This window comes from Furipterus horrens, unplaced genomic scaffold (genome assembly GCF_987537825.1).
Source record: "Furipterus horrens unplaced genomic scaffold, mFurHor1.1.pri manual_scaffold_8, whole genome shotgun sequence".
In the NCBI taxonomy this organism is placed as follows: Eukaryota; Metazoa; Chordata; class Mammalia; order Chiroptera; family Furipteridae; genus Furipterus; species Furipterus horrens.
Genome location: NW_028327178.1, coordinates 22,240,057 through 22,266,248, shown reverse-complemented (window position 1 = coordinate 22,266,248; position 26,192 = coordinate 22,240,057). Strand labels below are relative to the sequence as shown.

Sequence of the window (26,192 nt, the reverse complement as noted above, 5' to 3'; positions counted from 1 at the left end):
TAAAGCAAACAAAAGACACCCACTCAAGACAAGTGACCTATGGATAGAGTGATTGTTGGGAAAAACTGTGAAGTAAGAAAAGATATTCATGTCTTCTGGCCCCTTAACTCCATTAAACTACCTCCCACTTGCTCTGATATGTCTCCTCCATGTCCCACTCCTAAACCAAACAGCTGCGTCCTCATTACTCATATACAGAATGCCATGTTTCCTCTCCATGTTCCAGGTCATATTCCCTTGAGAATCAGTCCTCAGTGCCATTCAAGATGACAAATATTTCAAAATATTTATTTTGACAACTAAGACATGGTCTTCTCTGAGACCAGTCTCTCCTGTACTTGTATGAATGCAATTTTGTAGCAATCTTAAGATATATGCACTTTTTCATTCTAAATATTCACCCACAGTATTACTTAGCTCAGCTTGACAATAAATTGATCCATATACTTAGAGGGTTTATTTCCTTTTGACTTTAAACATCATAAGGCAGTTCAAAAAGTCATTCCTGTCTAGTTGTTTATGATATTCATATTATACTTCTTTTTTTACCTTTTCTGTGTGATTGCTACTAGTTCTAGGTCACCAAAAGGCATTTACTCGTTAAATCTCCCACCTAAATTTTAATACCTTCAAATTTTGAATAAGTTTAAAAATCTCTTTTATTTTTGTCAAAATTGAGCCATCACTTATTCAGCTTGAAATATTATTTAATGTTCCTCATAAAACTATTCTTCCCCTTAATCCGGAGGGAAAGTTCTTTATGACCTACTACTGACTTGCTTTTGATTTAACACTTCCAACTCCGCTAACATGAGAGCATTAATGAAATGTGGCTGGTGACAACAGGCTTTGTGGGGAGCCTATAAATTTTTATTTCCTATGGCAGTGATTTTCACATGAAAAGTGCATTGGGATCAGCTGAACAAAACATAGTTTACTGGGTTCTAACCCTAGATTTCTGGTTTAGGAAACCTGGGGTTGATCTAAAAATTTATCATTCTAACAAGTTTCTAGTAAAGACAACTGGTCTTTGGACCATACTTTGAATACCACAGTCCTGTAGAATTCAGATTCATTGTACTCTTATTATAAACTGAACTCTATACTTAGTCCAGCAGGCAAATCAATCAATATCCTAAATAAAGCAGATGATTTTTTTTAAGTGCTATCCCTGCCCCCATGGTTCTCAGAGATGTCTGCACATTAGACTTTTCTGGGGAAATCTCTGGAATGCCAGGTCAATTAAATAAGCATTTTTCAAGGGTGTGCTCAGTCACAGTAGTTTCCATAGGTGATTTCAGTACACAGGCAGCTTTGAGAACTACCACCTTACTTCAAGGAGTTTCTTTTTTTTTTTTTTTCCACTAAGTAAGTCAAAATTAATATGTTTGAAAGTTGAGAGTCAAGATAAAGTTTTTCTTATCAATTTTACTACATGATTTACCAAACTATAAAATGGATACCAGCAGATGTTTCCATAGAAGAACTAAGGGTGGCTTAAAGATATTCCATGATTTTCTTAAGGTCTTATGGCTGATAAATGGAAGCATAAGAAACATTATTTTTAATTTCACACACTCTTAAATCTAAAAAGTAATAAATAAGTGTTTTTATTTGCTAGGCAGTGTTATAAGCACTGTGTATGCTATTAATTTCTACTTCATTATAGGTCAATAAATATTTGTTCAATAAAGCTCAACTGTATAAAGATGGAATACACATAGGAGTCATGAAGAAATAGCTCCATCTTTGTTAACACCCACAGAAGGAATTTGTACAGCACAGACTCTACAGCTTAGAGATAATCATGCACCAGGAAACTAAAATTTAACCTCTTATTGGTAGCATTAGACTGGAAATTGGAATATCATAGAATCAATGTAGAATTGGGATTCTTAGTGGCCATTTTTTTCCAGCTTTTCTTCTAAGTTAGAATACCAATTCTAAAACATTTTTGACATATGATGATGGTCTAGAATACTGACTAAAGAAGCTCTTATTTTTCTTTGCTGGGCAGCCCACTACCTTGCTGGCAGCACTAATTGTTGGGGTTTCATTCTCCACCAGATAAAACCCCAAATGTGTTTATATGTACTTTTTCCATTTTGTTTCAGTCCTAACATTATTTTTGGAACAAATTTATTATTTCTTCCTCATGCTAGTCTTTCAATTCTGGTTTCTTGGGTGATAATTATTTAGGGACTATTTGCTTCAATACTGAGTACTAGAATACATTTTTCTTATCTGATAGCTTTGCCTTTGTTATCTGGCTCAAATTTATATATGAAGCAAGCACTGATAGAATTCTTCTTGATAACAGAATCAACTAAGGTTTATTTGGCTAAAAATATTCTACCTTCTATAATTATTTCCTAGGATTGTATCTTCTTACTTAATAACTATAAAACTGCATTCTAAAAAATACCAAACACTTTATAAACAAGGATTTATCTATAAAATATCACTAATGAGGATCCCACGCATAAGAACACTCTCAGCAGGAAACTACTGAAGAGATAGGTTAAGAATCAAGACCACCTCACTCACTGTATTACATATGAATGGTTCCCTATAAAGTTGGGTAATATGGCAGGGCTGCTGAGAGGGAAAGAAACAAATAAGCTATCATTAATAAATCAACAAACAACAAGTATTGGTGAGGATGTGGGAATGCAGATTGATGGAGCCACTGTGGAAAACAGTATGGAATTTCCTCAAAAAGTTAAAGAAGGAACTGCTTTCTGACTCACTGATTCCACTGCTGGGAATATACCCTAAGAATCCTAATCACCAATTCAAAAGAACTTAAGCACTCCTATGTTCATAGCGTGCTATTTATAATAGCCAAGTGCTGGAAACAACTGAAACACCCATTAGTAAATGCATGAATCAAAAAACTGTGGTATCTTTACACAATGGAATACTATGCAGCAGAAAAAAGAAAGAACTCCTGTATTTTGTAACAACATGAATGAAAATGGAGAATATTATGCTAAGTGAAATAAGCCATTTGGTAAAAGACAAATACCATATGATCTCACCTATAAAAGGAATCTAATAAACAAAATAAAATAATGAGCAAAATAGAACCAGAGGCATGGAAGCATGGAACAGACTAACAGAGCCCAAAGGAGAAGGGGAAGGAGGATAATGGTGGGAACAAGGGGAAAGGACTAGTCAAAAAACATGTGTGAATGGCCCACGGACACGGACAACAGTGTGGGGGTTGACTATGGGAGTGGGGTGGGGGGAGGCTGGGCAGAAGAGGGCAAAGGGAGAAAAATTGGGACAATTACAATATAATAACAATTTTTAAAAATACCCCCTAAAAGAAACTCATTGATAAGAACATTCAAAATAGAATCTGTACCTTAAATCCTGTGAACCTTACTTTCATCTTTTTCCCCAAAATGAGGGGGACCCCCAAAATGAGAATTATCATCTGGAGTGCCAGCCCCTTGTATTATAGTACAGGCTTCCTTTTCTAGGTGAGTGTTCTAGGAACCTATCTGTATTAGTGTACCAGCTAGTATTTATATAAGAGGTTGTGTTTGGCTTCAGTGATTTCTTTTTTTTTTTTTTTTAAGACTCTTTCATTGTTTGCCCATTTCATGATGGGTAATTTACAAGCATATCTGCCCACACTGCACTGAGTATTCAACAGTTTTTGACTAAAAATGGCATGACCCCAGTGCCCCACCCTCCCTATTCACTCAATTTCACCCAGAGGGACTTTTTAAAAAATTTTCTCCAGATGAACAAATTTCTCAAAGGGAAACATGTTGCTAGTGTGCAAGAGGTGAAACAAAAATACAGCAGAAGCACTAAACAGCATCAAAGTTGATGAGCTCAAGTACTATTTTGAACAGTGGAAAATACATCTCAATAGGTGCATTGCATCAAGTGGAGAATACTTTGAAGGTGACTGAAGTTTAACCATGTAAGAACAAATACACAATTTTTAATAAATAAATTCCATTGGGGGGGGTTCCCCTCATATACCACTTAATAGTTTTATGGTACACAATGTCCCTAACTCCTTAAAGATATAATTTTCTTCCAAATGGCTGAGTATTCCATTGCAGGGATTAACTTTCTCATCAATAGAAACAAGTGCATATTTATTATCACTGTTATTATGTGGACTACAGAGCTATTAATTAATGAATTATGCTCTACGTCCTGACTGTGACGACCCACATCACACAATGGCCACTCTTGGAATAAGTACCTCATCGTGGGAGATAATTATCCAGTTCACATTTGTAAAGCACTGCTAAAATTAAGTCTTCTAGAACTGTTGCAGCCAACATTTATCACCTAACCTCTCTTAACTCTGTTGCAGCTAATAGCCAGTTGACACATTTAGGCACTTACATTCCTCTAATATTTCCTTATCTGCTCCAGTGTTTTATCTGGGAAATACATTTTCAAACTATATTTTAAACCCTTTCTAGAAGTCAAATATATTTATATGTTGTAAAGATATATATAATGTATATTTCAACAATTACTGATTAATTGAGCACATTTCATATTTCATAATGCCAAAATAGAACTGGATAAAATATCTGATTTATTCAAAATAAAGTAGCACTAGACACACAACAAATACATACTGAATTTGTTTAAGCCAAGTATTCTTTTACATCTCTAGATAACCTAGTGTCAAGGAGATATATGTCATTAACACATTTCCACTGAGAGAAAACATACAGAAGCAACAGAGCATATACAATCGCCAAACTCATTGCTCTACAGCTTAGGCCAGCCAGGTATAAAAGAACGATTTGCATCATGGACTAAGGTCAGGTGGTGATTTTGGGGGAGAGTGGGGCTTGCTTTGGCCAGTGGAAAGGATTGCTTGTGAGCTCTATCCCTTTACATGCAAAAACTATATACGTCAGCCTATGAGCTCCTAAGTAACTCTCGGTGTTTTAAAGTAACAAGAGCTATTTAAAATGACCTGTGGGCCCTGGAACTATGGTAGAAAGTACATACAAGGGACCTAGAAGCATCCTTGTGTATCAGGAATATGGAAATCATCCAACAGCCTTGTTCCACAGATGCCTTTTGTCCAGGGAACTGGATCTCTGGTAGGCTGCCAAATAGGTGAAGGATATGATCATCCAGGGACACCCCCATTTGTCACTCACTCATCACAGTACTGGAAAAATTTACCCCTCCATATCTGAAATTTTGATAACCAGTTTAAAAAAACCTAGGGATATTCTAAATAACACCCTCTACATTTATTTTATAGTTCTTAAATTTCCCTCTGTTCTTCTTCAAGTTATGCCTTGATGATTTTTTAAGGTAAAAAATGGCAAGAGTATATGAACACATTGTTGACTGGTCACGAAAAAACTCATGTTTTCAAGTCCAAAAATTGTTGACTGATAACAAGTTAACTTGTGTTTGCACTTACATTAGCTTATAAAATTCATAAAACTGAGAGTATTATAGGATTTGTAAAAGATTTCTTAATTGTATCAGATTGTGTTTATTATAAAAAATTAGTTTTCTAGATATTCCAGGTTTTATCACAATTTTAGTATTGCAAACATTTCAAACAGGGCACATTATGATGGTGAATAATTTTTCAGTGAATTATATTCAGATGCTTTTTCTGATTTCCAAGAGACTTTGAAGTACATGGCAGTGATGTGGAAGATGATAGTCTGTCAAAAATAGTTATGAATCTGATATTAGACCATTAAAATGACAAAAAAGAAATGTGATGGCATCCGATAGTGAAAGTGATTTTGAGGAAGAGTGGACAGAAAATGACATTCCACCCACCTGGAATGATTATACAAATATTTTTTTTGGTTTATCATACCAAAGAAAGTTATTAAAAGTTATGTAGAAGATATGTACAAAGTTTCATTTCAATACATTATATGTAAATAAGCTACATTGAAGTTTATTTATATTGTTTCAGTTTCATATTTAATTATGAAAAAATAGCCAGTGATATGGGATAGCTTTTGTATAAAATTGCCGGTCAACAATATGTTAAGGAGAAACAAAGAACATTTTCTTTCCTAACAGAAACAATACTCAAGATGATGAAAGAAGATATTGGGAACTTTTTAAAGCACTTCTTTCTCCAAAGTAAAATTAAAAGGAGAGAACCTTGCATTCCTAATAGTAATTTCTCTTCAGAAAGGAGGAGGCACATTTTCTAAATTAATAGAAGAAAATGAGCAACTCTGTCCTTGGCAATGGTTTGGAAGCAAGAAGAGGCCAGAAGACACAGTGCAAAGGGTACTGAACTAGGAATCACAAAATGCAGTGTGAATGATGTGTGGGTCCTGAGAGAACATCATGTCACTTTCTTACTGGTAATTGCTGACTTTAAGTTGGAGAGTACATCTTCAGATACAGAATGGGAAATGAAGGCTGATTCACCATCACAATTTCATTCCAGGGAGAGATGGATGGGAGCAAATTATGAATCAACATAACCCTGCCCTCACCTCTGAATTATTGAATATGAAACTAAAACCTTGGAGAAACTTAAACAATCTATCAGCTGCTAAGCTTTTGTTAGAAAATTAGCTCATGATATGTAATGGTCTTTCTTATACATTTTAATTTCTTTTAACAGTTTAAATAGAATTTGAGTAATAGCTTCTTAATGTTCACCACAGAAGGTAACTAAATCTTTAATAGACTCCTGCAGCCGCCTTCTTAATATTATAATTTAATTGGAGTCTATGTAAAAGAGGTTTTCTTCTTTTTTTCATCTTTATACTTGCAGATTCATTGAGAACAATGTTTTAGTCACTGTTTTGCATAAACACAACTAATATTTGTATGTGACTGAAATGGGAATCTTTACAGTAGGTGTATCTCTGTTTTCTTTTTCATTGTTGAAACACTTAAGATTTGAAGATATTAGATTTTAACAGAAGAAGTAATAGTTGGCTAAATGCATAATTTCTATTCATACCTTTGCAGTACCAAGAACATGTCTGGTATTTCCCTGGCCTTGACATTGTGAAATTACTGTCTTACATCCTGATGTACAATGTACTTCACCCTTTAACAAGATTCTGGTTACATTATACGTCTTCATCATACTGTGTTATGAATTACAAAAATAACTGAAAACAAAAACCAAAACCTTTCTTTTACTGAAGAATTTGAATTTTTCTTAGGCACCAAAATATTAAGCTGTAGTTCTAATGATTTTATACACCAGTCCATAGTTAGGAAGAAAGATCCATGTGAGGGAGAGTTTTCAAGGAGTAGAGAGAAAGCTTACTTGGGGCTGCCTGGTACCTTGGGAACTACACCAGACAACTAGGAATCTAATCCTCTGAGGTTGAACTGATGATGTATGTGAAGCATGTGATTTAATAGTGTACTCAACATAGTTTGGATTTAAGCAGGGAGAAAGATTCACAACCAGAATAGTCAACATGCCACTGTGACCAGCACCAAGAAGAGCCATAGCCGAGGACTTCCGGCCAAGATGGAGGCTTAGACGGACACGCTAGGTCTCCCTCTACAACTATAGAGGAATACAACTACTTCAAAACAAAGGATAACTAGAAATTCCAGAAAATAAAACTACACGGAAGTCCAACATATGAAGTTATAAACCAACGGTGCCATTTGGGCAGGTAAGAGTTAAAGTGGGCAGTGCTGTTTGCGGTCGCACCGGAGCGGCTGGCAGCGAGGAGTCCCGGTGGCCAAGCCCCTGGCGGTGCGCGACTCCGGAGCTGGGGAGAGCGGCTACGCAAGCCCCTGGCGGTGCGCGACCCCGGCGAGGAGTCCCGGTGGCCAAGTCCCTGGCGGTGCGCGACCCCGGCGGCCAAGTCCCTGGCGGTGCGCGACTCCGGAGCTGGGGAGAGCGGCCGCTGCATCGCCTTGAACAGTGAGGCCCAGGGGGGCGGGAGGACAGATCCCGGTCTCCTAGCTGAATAACTGTGTGAATCCATCTTGGACCCCCGCCCCCAAAGAAAGAAAGCACCACAGGGCTGCGAAATAGGTCGCAGACAGGCGCCGGTCGCTGAATTGTGACGCGTACACAGGCACTGCCCCCTACAGCCGGCCCAAGAAAACAAAAAGCATCTGTCAAAATGAGGCAGACAACTATAGAAATCCCGGTGACACAACTCACCAGGCAGCAGATAGAGAACCTGACAGATGAACAGATAAGAAACCTGTCAGAGGCTCAGTTCTGGGCCATTGTTATCAGGTGGCTTACAGAATTCACAAAAGAGCAGGAAAAAGATATGAAAGAAGCGAAAAACTTTCATAACGAAAGGAACAAAACCGCATATGAGATAGAAGGAAAGGAAATAAAATCCAGAGTTCATTTCAACAAACTGGAATATGGAGAAGGAACAAGCAGTCAACCAATGCAGAGAGAGGAAATGGGAAGCAACAACGAAAGGATCAGAAACCTCTGGGACAGCTATAAAAGGCCCAACATAAGAATCATTGGTTTGCCAGAGAATGAGGAAGATGAACTAGAACTTGAAAAATTGAGTGAAAATATAATAAAGGAGAACTTCCCAGACTTGGGAAAGGGAATAGACCTGCAGGTCCAGGAAGCAAGGAGAGTTCCCAAGAGACTGGACCCAGGGAGAACCACTCCAAGACACATTATAATCAAAATGTCAAAAATTAAAGATAAAGAGACTTCCGGCCAAGATGGAGGCTTAGACGGACACGCTAGGTCTCCCTCTACAACTATAGTGGAATACAACTACTTCAAAACAAAGGATAACTAGAAATTCCAGAAAATAAAGCTACACGGAAGCCCAACATATGAAGTTATAAACCAGCGGTGCCATTTGGGCAGGTAAGAGTTAAAGAAGGCAAAGCTGTTTGCGGAGCGGCGGGGCGGGGCGGCGAATCAAGCCCCTGGCGTGCGAGACTCCAATCAAGCCCCTGGCGTGCCCGACTCCGGCGCTGGGGAGCAGCCGCAGCATCGCCTTGAACAGTGAGGCCCAGGGGGGCGGGAGGACGGATCCCGGTCTCCTAGCTGAATAACTGTGTGAATCCATCTTGGACCCCCGCCCCCACAGAAAGCACCACAGGGCTGCGAAATAGGTCGCGCGCCTGCCGGTCGCTGATTTGTGACGCGTACGCAGGCACTGCCCCCTGCCCCCGACAGCCAGCCCAGGAAAACAAAACGCATCTGTCAAAATGTGGCAGACAAATATAGAGATCCCGGTGGTGCAGCTCACCAGACAGCAGATAGAGAACCTGACAGATGAACAGATAAGAAACCTGTCAGAGGCTCAGTTCTGGGCCATTGTTATCAGGTGGCTTACAGAATTCACAAAAGAGCAGGAAAAAGATATGAAAGAAGCGAAAAACTTTCATAACGAAAGGAACAAAACCACATATGAGACAGATGGTGAGGAATCCAGAGTCCATTTCAACAAACTGGAATATGGAGAAGGAACAAGCAGTCAACCAATGCAGCGAGAGGAAATGGCAAGCAACAATGAGAGGATCAGAAACCTCTGGGACAGCTATAAAAGGCCCAACATAAGAATCATTGGTTTGCCAGAGAATGAGGAAGATGAACTAGAACTTGAAAAATTGAGTGAAAATATAATAAAGGAGAACTTCCCAGACTTGGGGAAGGGAATAGACTTGCAGGTCCAAGAAGCAAGGAGAGTTCCCAAGAGACTGGACCCAGGGAGAACCACTCCAAGACACATTATAATCAAAATGTCAAAAATTAAAGATAAAGAGAGAATCTTAAAAGCAGCAAGAGAGAAGAAAAGAATTATGTACAAAGGGGTCCCAATTAGACTATCAGCTGACTTCTCAAGGGAAACCCTACAGGCAAGAAGGAACTGGCAAGAAATATTCAAAGTAATGAAAATCCAAAACCTACAACCACGAATACTCTATCCAGCGAAATTGTCATTCAGAATAGAAGGACAGAGAAAGTGTTTCCAGGACAAAATAAAACTGAAAGAGTTCATTAGATCCAAACCACTGTTATATGAGAAGTTAAAGGGACTGGTTTAAAAAACAGAAGCTAGGGAGATGAAACAAAGGCAAACGAAACAGGCAACGAGAGTGGAAAAGGAACTGTGGGTAAGGGAAACATAGTGGGGGGAGGTCAACAGGGAGGGGGAGTGGGGAGAGGGAGGGAGATGATATAGGAATTGGGGATCAAGGTAGGAGGGAATGGAATAGACGGAGAGAGGTTGGGAGGAACTGTAAGCACAACTAATGGACATAATCTAAAAGGGGGGGACAACTGGAGGGAGGGGGCCACCGGGTGGAGGGGAGCAGAGGGAAGGGAAAGTGGCACAAATGTAATATTTTAATCAATAAAACACATTAAATCTTAAAAAAAAAAATTAAAGATAAAGAGAGAATCTTAAAAGCAGCAAGAGAGAAGAAAAGAATTATGTACAAAGGGGTCCCAATTAGACTATCAGCTGACTTCTCAAGGGAAACCCTACAGGCAAGAAGGAACTGGCAAGAAATATTCAAAGTAATGAAAATCCAAAACCTACAACCACGAATACTCTATCCAGCGAAATTGTCATTCAGAATAGAAGGACAGAGAAAGTGTTTCCAGGACAAAATAAAACTGAAAGAGTTCATTAGATCCAAACCACTGTTATATGAGATGTTAAAGGGACTGGTTTAAAAAAAAAAAACAGAAGCTAGGGAGATGAAACAAAGGCAAACTAAATAGGCAACGAGAGGGAAAGAGGAACTGTGGGTACGGGAAACATATTGGGGGGAGGTCAACAGGGAGGGGGAATGGGGAAAGGGAGGGAGATGATATAGGAATTGGGGATCAAGGTAGGAGGGAATGGAATAGACGGAGAGAGGTTGGGAGGAACTGTATGCACAACTAATGGACATAATCTAAAAGGGGAGGACAACTGGAGGGAGGGGGGCCACCGGGTGGAGGGGAGCAGAGGGAAGGGAAATTGGCACAAATGTAATAATTTAATCAATAAAACACATTAAATCATTTAAAAAAAAAAGAAGAGCCAAAGCCAAAAATATGACTTCTGCAACTTTTGCATATTGCTTTCTATCTTTCTTCCTTTTACTTAAATTTTTTTTTTATTTTCCAATCACAGTCCATACTGAACACCACTCTGAATGTTCTTCAGATGCACAGGACAGAGGCCAGACATCATGTACTTTACAGAGTGGTCCCCTGATAGTCCAAGCACCCACTGGGCCTCACAGACAGCCACCATGACATTACTAACTACACTCCCCATGCTGCAACCCAGTGACCACTTTGCAGCCATCACCTGCACGCCCCAGTTCCTTCACCCCTCCACCAGCCACTAGCCCCCAGCGACTGCCAGTGTGTTTTCTACATCCATGGATCTTCCTCTATCCTGCCTGCCCTTTCATTTTGTTCTTTAAATTACACAAATAGCTGCAATTATATGTATTTGTCTCTCTTATTTCACTTAGCACAATGACCTTTAGGTCCTTTCTTCTCTCTCAGCTTTCCCCGCTGCACTATCTGTTCTCTCTTTTTCTGCAATCCTTCCACTCTTAGTCTTTCTTCTTCTCCCATATATGTTTTTTTTCTTTTCTCTGTAGCTTTAGCATGGTCTTCTTGTTCTCTAAGTCAAGTGACAATGGATACAGTCTTGTATTTCCTATTGTTACAAAGTATGGCTCTCTCCCTTGGGCATGTTAATTCACTCTTCCTAAGCCCGAGTTGCCTGCTCTGCCCTGATTTTACATATATATATATATATATATATATATATATATATATATATATATATATTTACATATATATATATATATATGCGTGCGCGCGCACACACACACATATATATATATATATATGCGTGCGCGCGCACACACACACACACACACACACACACTCCATAGAGTTGTGAAGCTTGAATGAAAGAGTAGATATAAAAAGAGCATAATATTTTATGTATTACAATATACTAATAAGGGGTATTGTGTAATTATTGGTGTTTTTATTTCTCCATGAAAAACAAACTTTTCACTATGTGAAAATAGAGATGTGGGCATGCAGGTAAAACCTTTAGTCAGTGCCACTTTTGCACTCCTTATTCAATATATTGATTTCAAGTATCTGCACTGTTATTTAAAAACACATTATAGGAGATTCATAAAAAGAACCTTTAGGAACCAGGATGATTTTTCTTACCATTACACATAGCTTTGGGAAAAAAAGAACATAATAGGTTCTATCACTTATGCCAAGCATTTTAGTTTCTTTGTCCATCTCCACCCAAATATTCTCATCATGTTTTTTTTCTCTCCTTCATGATCTATCAATTTAAATTAACATTAACAGAGTTCTAAGGACTTTTCTATTTTCACTTGAAAGAGCACAGAGGGAAACTGGTAGGATATTTTATACCAAATATTTAATATCAGAGCTTGGGAAGAAGATGTCTTGGCAGTGGATTCTCTTGAGCTATGATAACTCTTCAAGTATCAACAGATGACTGAATGTCAAGTCACAAACACAAAGTCAATTCAATTAGTTACTGAACTACATTAGAGCTGAAAAGGTCTTCGCAGACCATTTATTGGTTCAGTACTCTGACTTTCCATATAAAGATTAGGTCTCAGAGAAGTGAGGTGACCAGTGCATCTCATTAGGATAACCAAGATCCTATGACTCAGATCTTCTGACTCCCGTTTCAGGTTATTTCTATCACATATTCAAATACTCATAATTCATCTTGAAATCAAACATTAACTGAACTGTGTATGATGCTTTATTTTTTCAGGAAAATACAGAGGTTTATTGAAGAAGCTTGCTCATATGAGTTATAACTTTTAAGAGAGTAGAGAGAAAGGGAGTATCTAGAAAGAGACAGAAAATGAATGAGGTCTTAAATTAACTTTGTTTTCAATTTCATGCCTCTTTGCTCTTCTTGTTCTCTACCACTAGTGAGAAAAGTAATCACAAGGAGAGGAAGAAAGGAAGAACCATGAATAATATTATTACTGAATATTGCAAAGTTAGTAAATAATACTGGAATACACATTTCCAAGTAATTTTGAGAAGTGCATTTTTTTATGTCCATTTACTTAGAGATCCATATTTACTTTAGTACTTTTTTTCCTAATAAATAACAGCCAATGATCTGGCAAGAACATTAAGTGACAGCATTATATCCTTATGAAATTTTTAATGAGTGCATTTAATTCTTTATTTTTATACAACTTGATATTTTGTGCAAATGAACTGCTATCATATGCATTAAAATATTTGAAGGTCAATTCTTTGGAAATTCAGAGATTTAGGTTTTTTAAAATCCTGCCATTCCTGACAAGAATAGTGGAAAGTCTAAGCCCTTTGAGATTTGCTTCACAGTTTTAAAGCCCACTCTTGATGGATGGACTGTTTTGTTCTTTAGTATAGAGAGTAGTTCATCTAGTGGGGCATTAAAAAGCTAAATACATACTTTTTTTTAAAGTTGGTAAGAAACTCGGAGTGCGTGGGCAAGTCATCAATAGTGCGCTCCATGTTATGATGATTTGATTAGGGTTAGATTGAGTCTTGATCTCAATATATTTATGTGTTAGATTTTCACAGGCTGTTTGTCTTCTACCAGATCGACTGCCTTCAATCTTCTGATGTGGCTATTGGGTTCCTGAGAGCTGAGTAGAAGAGAGTGAAAGTCTAAAATGTATAGTGGCACATATATTCTTTCTCATCTATTGTTCGACTAGGATTTGTTTTCCAGCTTTCCAACTCTATTGTTGTGTCTTGTTTTCTCTTTTCTTGATCCTTGTAGTTTTATACCTTTAAAATAATTCCCTTAATATTGGTTTAGTAAAGTTTTGAGAGGGTTGGAAATATGCATGTGTGTTCAATCTATGATATGTAGCAGGAACAACTGTCGTTCTTAAAACTGCTTTGTTTTTGCCTTTGGTGTCTGCTTCATTGTTCTCTCCTTTTTTATGATTTTTTTTTTAAATCAATTTCTTTCATGTTTCACAGAGTTTTCTGGGTCCATGCCTTTTCCCCCTTCTTTGGATTTTTAAAATTTTATTTTTCAATTAGAGTTCAATTCAGCTTTACTTTGTACTGGTCTCAGGTGTACAGCACACTGGCCAATCATACTCTTCACAAATGCTCCCCCTGACATTTCCGGCACCCACCGGGCACCATACATAGTCATTGCAACATTACTGACTGTATTTCCTATGCTGTACTTTACATCCCATGACTCTTTTGTAACTACCACATATGAGGTCTGTCTGGAAAAAGTCCAACTATTGTTAATATAATGAGAACAGTTTGTGTGACATCGATGTAAGCTGGCAGCCAAGGAGAGTGGACTGGAGTGTGCATGCGTGAACAATGAAGGCTTCACTGTACAAGTCAGTGGGGGCAGTAGACCCATTGAGTGAGCGTGTGTGCTGTGTGACCATCGTATTCAAAATGACTGAGCAAGTAGAGCAACAAATCTGCATCAAATTTTTCGTTAAGCTTGAACATTCCTCCACGGAAACTATTCGGACGATTCAGAGGCTGCAGCTATGGGCAACTGGTGACTGGCAGCTCATCAGGACAATGCACCCACTCATGCATCACATCTCGTGCAGAGTTTTTTTATGAAACATCAAATCACTCAGGTGTCTCAGCCTCCCTGCGCACCAGATTTGACACCCTGCAACTTCTGGCTTTTTCCAAACATAAAATCACCTTTGGAAGAGGAGAGATTTCAGACTGTTGATGAGATTCAGGAAGATATGACAGGGCAGCTGATGGTGACTGGAAGAATTGTGTGAGGTCCCAAGGTGCCTGCTTTGAAGGGGACTCAGCCATCATTGTCCTATGTGCAATGTTTCTTGTATCATCAATAAATGTCTCTACTTTTCATAGTACATGGCTGGATACTTTCTGGACAGACCTCATATACTTCCCAATCTCCTTCACACCTTTCAACCAGTCTGCCAACACCCCTCCCCTCTGGCAATCACCAGTCTGCTGGTGTCTCAGAGTCTATTTCAAGTTTTTTTATTTTGTTCTTTAGATTCCACATATAAGTGAAATCATATGGTATTTGTCTTACTCTGACTTATTTCACTAAGCATGATACACTCTAGGTCCATTCATGGTTTTAGAAATGGTAAAATTTCATGTTTTTATGGCTGAATAGTATTCCATTGTATATATGTGCCATGGCTTTTTTATCTACTCGTCTATCGATGGGTACTTGCACTGCTTCCATATCTTGGCTGTTGTAAATAATGCTGCTTTTCTCCCTCCTTTGAAATTTTATTATGCTCCAAATACTTCATATACATTGATAATTTTGTAACCAGAATCTTGAGCTTGGTTTCCACCCCTCTATTTCAGAGCAGAGATTATAACTGCAAGTGTGTGAGTCCAGTACAGAATTATTCTTCTTTCCATCTCTTCTCCACTTCCCACAAGCTTATAAACTCATTGTGAATGACACCACAATCTACGCACTGAATTAATAACAGAAAATAAACAACAAAAATTTAGAGTTTGCCTAAACACCCTGTTTTTACTGTTTTCCACCTCCAGTTGGTCAATAAATCTCATCTCACTGACTTTGCTATCTCAATAATGTCTTCTCTCTCTTTTTCTCTGCCTGTTTTCCCATTGCCACTATCTTGTTCATCTCTTAATCCTTGTGTTTCTTTTACTATAAGACTCAGGTTTTGCTCTTTCAATTTATTTCCTTATCCTGTCTCAAGAGTATTTTCTAACATGTAAATAAAAATAAGTTACTCTTATTTAAAACCCCCACTAATACCTTTTTTATCTAAATTCTTATGTATAAGTCCAACACTCTCCATGGTCCTACATCTTAGCAACTGCAGCTCCCTGACTATCCTTCTTCTTTTCTCTGAAGTCATGCAGTGTTCCAGAAAATGACTAGAAATTCTTCAAGTTGTTCATTGTTTTCTCTTTTCTGCATTTTTCTGTTTCTTTTATGTCTTTCTTTATGTAACTAATGTTGGCTCTTAAATTTCTACTCAGATGTCATCTCCTCTAGAAAGCATTCTCAGCATGGTCAGGCTGGTTAGATGACCCTCTTGTGTAATCCCTATTTATAACACTCTCTTGGAATTTTCAACATTATGCTCATTATGGCCTACTGGAGAAAGATTTTGATGGCCCATTAAGATTGAGAGTGAGAATTATATCTTATTCATGTTAAGTAACTGATACTTAGGTAGAAAGAAATGCTTATTGGATGAATGAACAAAAGCACAATTGAATGAGCAAAGCTGGCTTCAATTATAAATGGCACCTGTTGTATTAGTCCAAGCAATGAATAGACAGCAGTGATTATTCAAAAGGACACATTTGGATAAAAAAAGGACTTGGGACAAAGTAAAAGATAAATTTAATTATTCATCATTTTTCTCAGATCTGTTCCTGCCAACATCCATCAACTTGCATGGAACAAAAGAGAAGGCTATTTATAATTCAAATTTTTATGGGATGACCACTATTGAGTTGGACAGAGAGCAGGAGATTTACTATTTTCAATCATGCTTTATAATCAGCAATGCAGCTGTTGATTGGACCTACCATGCATGAAGGCAAATTTAAAACAACCACTCAGCCAAGACCCTCATGACATCATTGTCTGAGTCCACACTGAGTTTCCACCTGCTGTCCTTACTCAATTTATGTTTTGTATAATCTGGATGTTTTGTAATAGAGGCATACATCTTAAAATTTTCATTGTATTCCAGCCATAGGGATAGATCATTCTAGAGCTCATTGCTCATTTAAATTTAAATATTTTTTCATGTGATTGTAAAGTTCATATTTTATCCTTGCTAAAGAAAATAAGCATTTCATGTTTTTTTTTTTTTTTCCAAATTAGCCTCTGGTTGCGATTTACACCTTCCATTTGATTAGTTTTTAACTATTTACTTTCTGCCATTCAAGTTTACTGCTGAGTAGTAAAAGACAAGGTTAATGGGCCAATATTCAAGGATGGGAAATCATCCAGCTACTGAGGCATGGAACATATTAAATTAGAGGCAGTGCTGATCCATTCTCTCTCTACTTGACACCTGCTTACAAATGTTTGTAGGCCAGAATGTCAGGAGTCTGGATCTCAGACTGCGATATACCACTTATCACAAGGCTGATAATTGTACATTCTTTCATGTTTTCTATTTTAAGAAGTTCTTATTCTAGCAGTGTTTGTTAAGTTTAGTGATGGCCAATTATTTATATCTGGGATTGTGGATATATACTTTTAAATACTTTGACCTTTATAGTTACTTCACATTGATGAAGGCCTTACAACCCATGTGCTAGGGTTGGCTGGTGGAACAGAGTAGGTAATTAAGTCAAAGGGGATAAAGTTTTCCATGTCAGCACGAAGCAGCTGAAAGTTTATATCAAGGTCATTGAGTCTAGTCACTGGCACTGTTAGCTGACTTTGACTTGGGTCAATCAGTGAAACTCTAAGCGTTGATTTCTGCTTCTGGCAAATAAAGTCATTAAGTGAGAGAGAGGAGAACCACATGAGAGGAGAATCTTATGCTGATGCATAGAGTTTTATATGGATAATCAATTATGGTTCCAAACACCTCTCACAGCCTATGGGTACACTGCTTGTAATTCTAGGAAAATTATGGCGAATAAGCACATTTTTAGATTTGTAATATGCATTCCCCACACTTAGATAATTTTTGACAGTGATTGGGGGGTTGGTAGCTAAGGGGGTCATTGTATGACCACCATGTGATTTGCAAATAGAGACTTTACTGACAGCACCTGTCTGTATCCCTCCTTTTCCAAATAGGCATCTTAATCTAATATAAGTCATATGTTTATTGAGCATCTTTCATGTGCCAAAACCTGTTCTAGGTGTTGATGGCACAGTGAGGAACAGCACAAGGTCATTCGTGAGCTTACATTAATTGCATATGTGGATGTGTATGGATATGAGAACTGATTTTCTCCACACAGAAACAATGAAAGAAAACAATTTTAACCTTGATAGATAATACTTATATGAGTAAAAATTTTCTTGTAATAAAATAAATTTTATTCTAGAATTGCACCTAGAGGAAAGTTGTTTGTTTTGTCTAGAGCATTTTTAAACTAAGTGAAGATAGCTTCCAAGAGGATTTGGATAAACTGGAAGCAGGGATTCTGATAACATAATTATCTTCTTCCTTGATAAGAACCCTCTATTATTTAAAAAATATTTGCACACAAAACACAAATATGAAGTTATCATATATGAAGTGTATTTATATAATATAATTATTTAGGAATTTAAGAAAAATGTTTACTTTATATCTAAATGCCAATAGCTAGGTCTACAAGTTACAAAATAAGATAGTTTGTGAATTGCAATGAAAGAAATGCATTGGAGTTTGAAGTGGTGTGTGTTTGTGTTTCTAAAATGCATTTCAGAATCTGAGGCAGACCTTATGTGTTAACATATGTAAAATCCCGAATACTACATAAAATGCTATTAAGGCTTAGCTTTGTTTCTGACAATAAAGCCAGGAACAGAGGAAGCTGGTGATCAAATATTGCTTAATGGACTGTTCCACACTTCACAATGTCATTATAATTGCTCTGTAGTTAATTTGAGGTACTCTGTATTTGTTCCATCTATGACTATGTTAATTTCCTTGCCAAATATTATCATACTTCATGTGTAAATCCTCTGTCCCAGATATTGGACATTAAAGCCTCAGCAGGAGACAGAATCCAAATAGCACTTTTGCAAATTGGTTACTATAGGTGAATGCTTGAGGTTTCTTGGATTTCCTTTTGCTTTGTCCAACAGAGAGGAAGAATAAATCTTTTCTCTCCGTAGGAAGCCCCAATGCAATTTTCAGAAATAGCTGAGTTGTGAATATGTAAATAACACTTTTAAGTAGCATTTTATGATTCTGGGCATATAGATATAAAGACAAAAGTTTTATTCAAGTCTTGGGTGACTCCAAATACCCAGATGTTTGACTCCTCAGAGATTTCCTATTTATGACTCTTCAATACATCCATTAATTCTAAAAAAAGAGGCCTTAAAGATCATGAATCCAACTAGTATCATTTTCTGATAAGAACCAGAAGTGTTAAATGTGAAATGATGTGATGACTCAGCAGAGCAGTTAGTGTCTGTTCTATTATATTATACATTATAGAAGTTTAGGGGTCATTCGGCCTTAAAAAAATTCTTAGCAAGTTTGCAAGACAATAAAATTACATGTAATCATACAGATAAATGCAAGTTGAAAATGTCACAATATTAGCATTGTAGTATCCTAAGACTTAACAGTTGAGAAAAATGTTCTTAAAATTCCTGTTAGTTTAAAGATAGAGCACAGCATTGAATCATAAAGGCTTTTCTCAGAAGGCATTGGTTACCCAGGATCTAAGCAATCCATCCTGAGAGCTGACAGCTCTCGCCCTTCATGTCTTCTTAGACTGCCTGTCCCCATGGATTGTCATGTGAATTCTCTCAACATAAAGGGTACAGAGTCCCAAAGGAAATCAACCTCTCCCTTCCCTAATGTCAACTGTTAAGGTCATAACTATGAGCACCTAAGCCATACTAGTCATCTGAGAAAAGTTCCCTTTGGAAATTTCCATACATAACAATGAAATAAATAAAAGGACCTTAAGTCTAGTTACCATTACAGTTGATAGATTTCTGTCACATTTTTTCTTCATTGTTGCTATTGATGGTTATGTGGACCTCTTAGGCTCTGTCATTCCAGGGGTGCTGTATGCTTCATTTGTCTTCAATATTCATTCTCTAATCTCACCCCCTCTGTTAGAGACATTCATTTGACCCTCCTATAGAGGTCTGTCAGTGCATCATCATTAGGTTACCTGGAATAGTAATCTAGTAACCTGCTATTATATAGAGATCACAGATTAATGTGTCAAGATGATCAAAATGCCTCCAAGATAACTCCAGGAAATAGACACAAAAAAGACAAGACTTTAAGAGAATTTAGGAAATTTTAAAACTTGAAAATAGTCCTGTTTGTTATAATGCAATGAGTCGGTATCACATGAGAGTATCTCTGGACTCCACCTCAACAATTTTCCCTAATTCATAGGAAAGTCTCTTTAAGAGATATACGTAATTCTGTCACCATTTATCACCCCAATAAATTCGATTAACTTTTTAAAAAGTTACCTGTAATTTAAACCATTACTCCTTAAGCTCTAGTTCACTCTTTACCTAATTGCCACAAGCTTCTACTACAGACTCCCACTGAAAATGTTCTCACAGAGTGGCCAAAAGTAATTGCTCAGTAGCTGTTAAATCATACCCACTGGATTGACTCTAAAGTCAGCTGTGATATGGAATTGCTTGTGTTGCTACTTCATCTTAAATCAGGTAAACAATTGGTTGAAAGAGCCATGGCTGGCAGTAAGATAAAATGAAAGCATTGCAACTGAAACAGAAAATAAACACAGACAAATAGCTTAAAGCATTTAGGTGTTGCTTTTATAAGTACCATTCATTTCAGAGGCGACATATTGGACTTGATTACACCCCTGATAAAAACACCTGTACCTAATGGAAACAAAATGGGAGAGCCTTGGTTTCCAATTCAAGAACAATAATTTGGCATCCACAATGGGGAGAGATAGGAGATATTATGAATATATTTTCATGACTGTTCATTATCAGAGGAGAAGGCTGGTGGGATAGCAATGACATCCCCTTCATTTGCATATCATAGGGTTTTCCATATGAATAATAAAGACCACCAAGCAAAGTCACCTTTTTGAAAGATTAAAAACTTACTTGCACATATAGTTTCTGGGATTTTGGCTTAATAATGGATTCCATAGCTTAACACTACCAATGCTTCCATATTTTACAAACTTCATAGATCTTCAGTGGATAAGATATGGAAGTAAACTTATTATATTAGTTTTTTGACATGATGATTGAAGGATTTAAGTCCAAAAACAACTGTCTTCTCCTTAGGAAGTGTTTGATTAGTAACGAGGATGTGTGGTTATGTTAATTCAATGTTTTTTCTTCAAAACAAACTCCTTTTAATTTCTACTTTAAATGCAATTATGAAATAAAGGCAAAGTGGTAATCTTTGATTTACAGCTATTTGTAAATTTTTCACAATAGGCTGGCTGGATAAAGTGTACATTTTAAAAGTATAAATTTTAAAATATGTTTCCATTTCTGTCAGTTGTAGTATTTGCTTCCCATCAAAAGCATCATCAAAACTATCAGACAAGAGAGGGATGAATATTTTAAATTAATTTTAGTCATTGTATTGTGAACAGAATAACGATGAGTTTATTAACAATTAATGGGTTATAAATAGACTCCAACAACAAAAACGATGATATGCTAGATGTCAAAATAGTAAAAGATAGACCATTAAAAAATTGAGATGTCTGAACTTTCTGAACTCATATGTTAGCTATTTTGTCTCTATTATGAATAGAGAGATTCCAGTGCTAGTCACCTTGTTATATTTAATGGTCACGTAGGTCTGCAGGAACATTTGGGGAATTATGTAAATTGTGAATCTTAGAAGAGAGAAAGTAACTGGGCATTTGAGTTTTATTGCCCTTTCTTGATTTAATGAAATCTATGCAGTATGTGAGTGAATTGGCAGATTATTTTGTAGCACATAATGAATGCTAACATAATATTTGGTGCAGAGCATTAATACAACAAATGAAATTAATCAACATACAGAATAATAGTAGGGCAATGTGTAAATTATACTACAAATAATGATGCTTGTAAGATTGGTTGTTTCTAATTATGACATAATATAGGATGGATGCCTGGCTGCCTCCCAAATTACCTTGGATTAAAAAAAAATTATGTAGAAAAGCACAAAGGAAAGGTTTAATATTTTCTCTTTGTAAGATCTTGTTGCCACATTCATACCTAGGATTATATAGCTCAAATTCTAGATCATTCAGGATTGTTTCTAGAAAGAAAAGATAAAAATAGCTGTGTTATCAAATTTTGATGTAGACAAAATAAGTTTTAGTCACAAAAATATTTTATACATCTATTTAAAAATAATGTTCTGTTTCATTTAATTCATTTTAAAATATTGTTAGAGAGAAAAAGAGATGTATTGCAATTGAGACCAATCATACCTAATCAGATATGAGGCCTAATAAAAGAGTCCAGAATTGGAGTTATTAACGAGATAAAATATATAAAATATAAAGATATTTAATGGTTGAGTATTCCACAACTAAATCCCAAGAGGGAAAACTTTGGCCTCTTTGAGGGAAAAATACCTTTTATTTAAAAAATAATAATTTCAGATAGAATTTTATACGTGATAATGTACACATGCAATTTCATGGTACTCTCTCCTTGAGTTTCACAAGTAGCATGAAATAGGAAGTCCCAGAGTTCAGGTTTAGTTGACAATGTAAGAACGTGGTCAAGCATAGCCTCCAGAGGTCCAGGAAAACAGACGGCCAAGTTTAGAAAGGTTCAGAAGTGGCTGGCACACAATGTCATAGAACATTTGGGGTATTGGCAACATGCCACAGGGGCTCCATTATGGATTCAGTTTGGAGGACTTGAATACTCTGCCCTAACTGGAGAGTGTCAGGTTGCATATTAAAAAACATACAAAGACTAGCATCCTCTATCCAGAGTTCCCAACTATCCTTCAGCACCTTCCAACCCCCTCTCTCTCTTCTGGGTTGGGTGTCCTTCCTTCCCTTGAATCCATTTATGTCTTAAGGGTTCTCACTTCTTGGGGCATCTGAGTGACTCACAGTTCATGAGACAAACTATCTTGCTCCAGGCTACTCTCAAAATCCTACCCTTCATGTAGTCTCAGGTGGGTATATTTTTCCCTAATCTGGTAGTACCATTGACTATACAAAGCCATAAATATTTAATTTCATAACATTCCTGTCATGGTGGGATACTTATGATCTTGAATGTATTAATTCAAAGGGGTGAGTCACTCACTACCAGACAAAAGGTGTTGGTTTTGCAATGTCCTAACTAAAAAAATCAGTAATTATTTCTTTTAGAATGGATTGGTGAATGGTAAATGTGCCTTAAACCTAAGAAGAAAAGTCATTCTGTGATTGACACATTATTGACAAGATTCCTTTTAAAAATGTATACTGCTATCAAACATTTATACATATAATTACAGAAGATAAACACACACTATCTCATGTAACATAAGCGGGCATGTGTGTTGACAACCAAGTGACAGAGAAATGCAGAAAGAACATTAGGTCGTATTGATAGTTATACTCTATTACTATGAATACTCTCAAGTCCATACTTGAATCACCATTCACTCATTCAGATTTGTCCTTGTGCTATGAACTTGTTTTATTTTCTACAGAGGACATGCATCTAAGAGATGAAACCTCTTTCTGTTTCCTCCAAATAATCACACTCTTTAGAGTGATTTCTTTTAATTATCATTAAATATATTGACATGTTTAAGCATTATCATATTCTGCATTATGCTATAATGTAAGAAGCTAGGTGCTTTTGGCACCATTTCTAGCTACCACTGAGACAAGCTTAAGAAAACCATTTGACTTGAGTGGTTTCAACTTTTTTTAAAAATGAGAGCTTAAAGATAGTTTATCATTATATTGCTTTTCAAGTCTAAGTGTCTGTTTCTTTATGGGGAAGTAAATATGGTTACTCTTTACTCAGACTATTCCTTATCATTTTTCTATTTTGAAGAACTTCCAAACATGAAATTTAATCAAAGTTAACAGCAAAAGAGCATAGAAAATACACCCAACAATGACAACTGCAATTTAGTTTTTCTCTCCTTGTAGGTAAATTGTTTTTAATAGTATTTCCTAGATAAGTTGAACCCTATTTGGTAAAAAACATTAGTTGTTTTGCACTTCTTTAAATGCAAAGGAAGGAAGCAAGAGAGGGAGAAAGAATTTAAGAGCCATGAAAAAGGTCCAGAATTTTGCCCTCTTTGGTGTTTGCTATGTAACGGCCAAGGTAATTTATATGGAATTTTAGGCTCACTCAATTTGGTTCTACATTCCTTTAGTAATGTTGCCAAATTGAAAAAATATAAACATCAAATTTTAAAAATAATAAAGACAAATCATATCACCTCTACCTTACTAATCTTCCATAAACACAGCTATATTAAAGAATAGGTCAGCTGACTGGAGTGTAATTGTAGGAGGAATTTTAAAATATCACTGGAAATAGACACAGTGAAGAAATTTATATTTACCAGAAGTAAGGCTCAATTTGTAGTTGGAAGGTTTTGATAAGCCTTTTGTGTGAAAGGGAAGATGGAGCTCTTCAGCAGAAATATTAAGCTCAAAATTGAACGATGACCTATAGCCTAAAAAGAAAAAGGTCTGGATAACTGCAGAGCATGGACTTGGGGAAGTCCAGAGTTTGGGGACAGAGCTGAATGAAAAAGTGGAGACCCAATGCTGGCCATCACTAGTTCTTCTTCCTTGCCTTCCCCTAATGCTGTATTCAGCCTCAATTTCAAACTGAATATGTTAATCCTATTTTAAGAGAGACAAGTGAAGTTCATCAAACCTCAGATATTTACAGTCTTTTATTGAGTTGTCATTAGTCTTATATGCTCATGTTAAAAATATATGAACAATTATTATCTCTAAATAACTTACTCAGTTCATTAAGATATTCTTTTGTATCTTGTTCACAAGGAGCATAAAACTTCATCTAGTGTCCACACAAAAATCTGTGTGTCGATTTTATAACAGCTTTATTCAGAGTTGCCACAACCATGATGCCCTTCAGAAGGTGGATGGATAAACAAACTGTGACACATCCAGACAATGGAATTTTATTTCATGCTAAAATGAAATGAGGTATCACGTCATGAACAGCCATAGAGGAACCATATTACTAAGTGAAATAAGCCAATCTGAAAAGCCTACATACCGTATGATTCCAACTATACAATATCCAGGAAAAGGCAAAACTAAAGAGACATTGAAAAGATAAGTGTTCGCCAAAAGGTTAGGAGAGAGGGAGGAATCAACAGGCAGAGCACAGAGAATTTTTAGTGCAGTGAAACTATTCTGTGTGGTACTGCAATGATGAATACGTCATTACACATTTGTCAAAACCCACAGAATGTCCAACAGCAAGAATAAACCTAATGTAAACCATGGACTTTGGGTGATAATGATGTGTCAGTGGAGGCTCATTGACAAACATATCACTCTGCTGCGGGACATTGTAGGGTGGCTGTGACATCGGGACGCAGGAGGTTATATGGGAACTTTGTAGTTTATACTCAATTTTTTTGGGAAGCTAAAACTGCTCTAACAAGCAAAATCTGTTAAAAACAATAACCCTATCCTGTGCCAATGACCCAGGTCAGTGTTATTTTCTACCAAAATTCATGCTGCCCCTCCAGTCTGCACTCTTTTTGAGTTTTCTCTTCTGAACTCTATAGCATGTCTCACCTGGTGTACTAACTGAGACCTTAGTATACAGTACTCCTACTTACCTGTAGTTTCATTTTCCATGGTTTTAGTAACCCAGATCAACCATGATCAGACAATATTAGATGGAAAATTCAAGAAAGAAAAAATTCCTAAGTTTTCAATTGCATGCTGTTCTGAGTAGCATAATAAAATCTTGTATCCTTCTGCTCCTTCCCTCCTCGACACGAATTATCCTTTTTTCCAATGTATCCATGCTGTTCCCACTAACCACCCATTAGTAGCTTTGCAGCCACCTCAGTTATCAGATTGAATGTTATTATACTAAGGCAGTGCTTATTTAACTAATAAAGTTCAAGAGCAGTGATACTGGCAATCAGATACGCTAAAGAGGAGATATTAAGTGCTTCTTTTCTGTGAAAAGGTATGTGCGTATAGGAAGAAACCTGGTATACGTAGGGTTCAGTAATATCCATGGTTTCAGGCATCCACTGGGAATCTGAGAACACCTCCTATGCAGATAAGGAGGACTACTGTATATTCTACCTTGCATTGTTAAAAACAATTTCATATGTGGAGGTCACATTTTCCCAGCTCAAGTGAATGCTTTTTCTATCAAATCTAGGCCAGGGCTGGAATTCCTATGATTGAATTAATACAGACATGAATGCATTTTAATACTAGCTTAATTGTAGTTCATTGAATTATACATATTCTTAAGCTATTTAAAAAAAAATCTCTGTTCTCAGAATATCTTGCTGCTTCAGGGAAATAATCCAGCTAATGA

The 26,192-nt window shown here is 36.8% G+C and overlaps 1 protein-coding gene across 1 annotated transcript in view; it reads right to left on the bottom strand.

The window, feature by feature from the left end:
• The window catches only part of RIT2 (Ras like without CAAX 2), a 295,767-nt gene that overhangs the window by 103,495 nt on the left and 166,080 nt on the right, over positions 1-26,192 (bottom strand). The window lies entirely within an intron of this gene.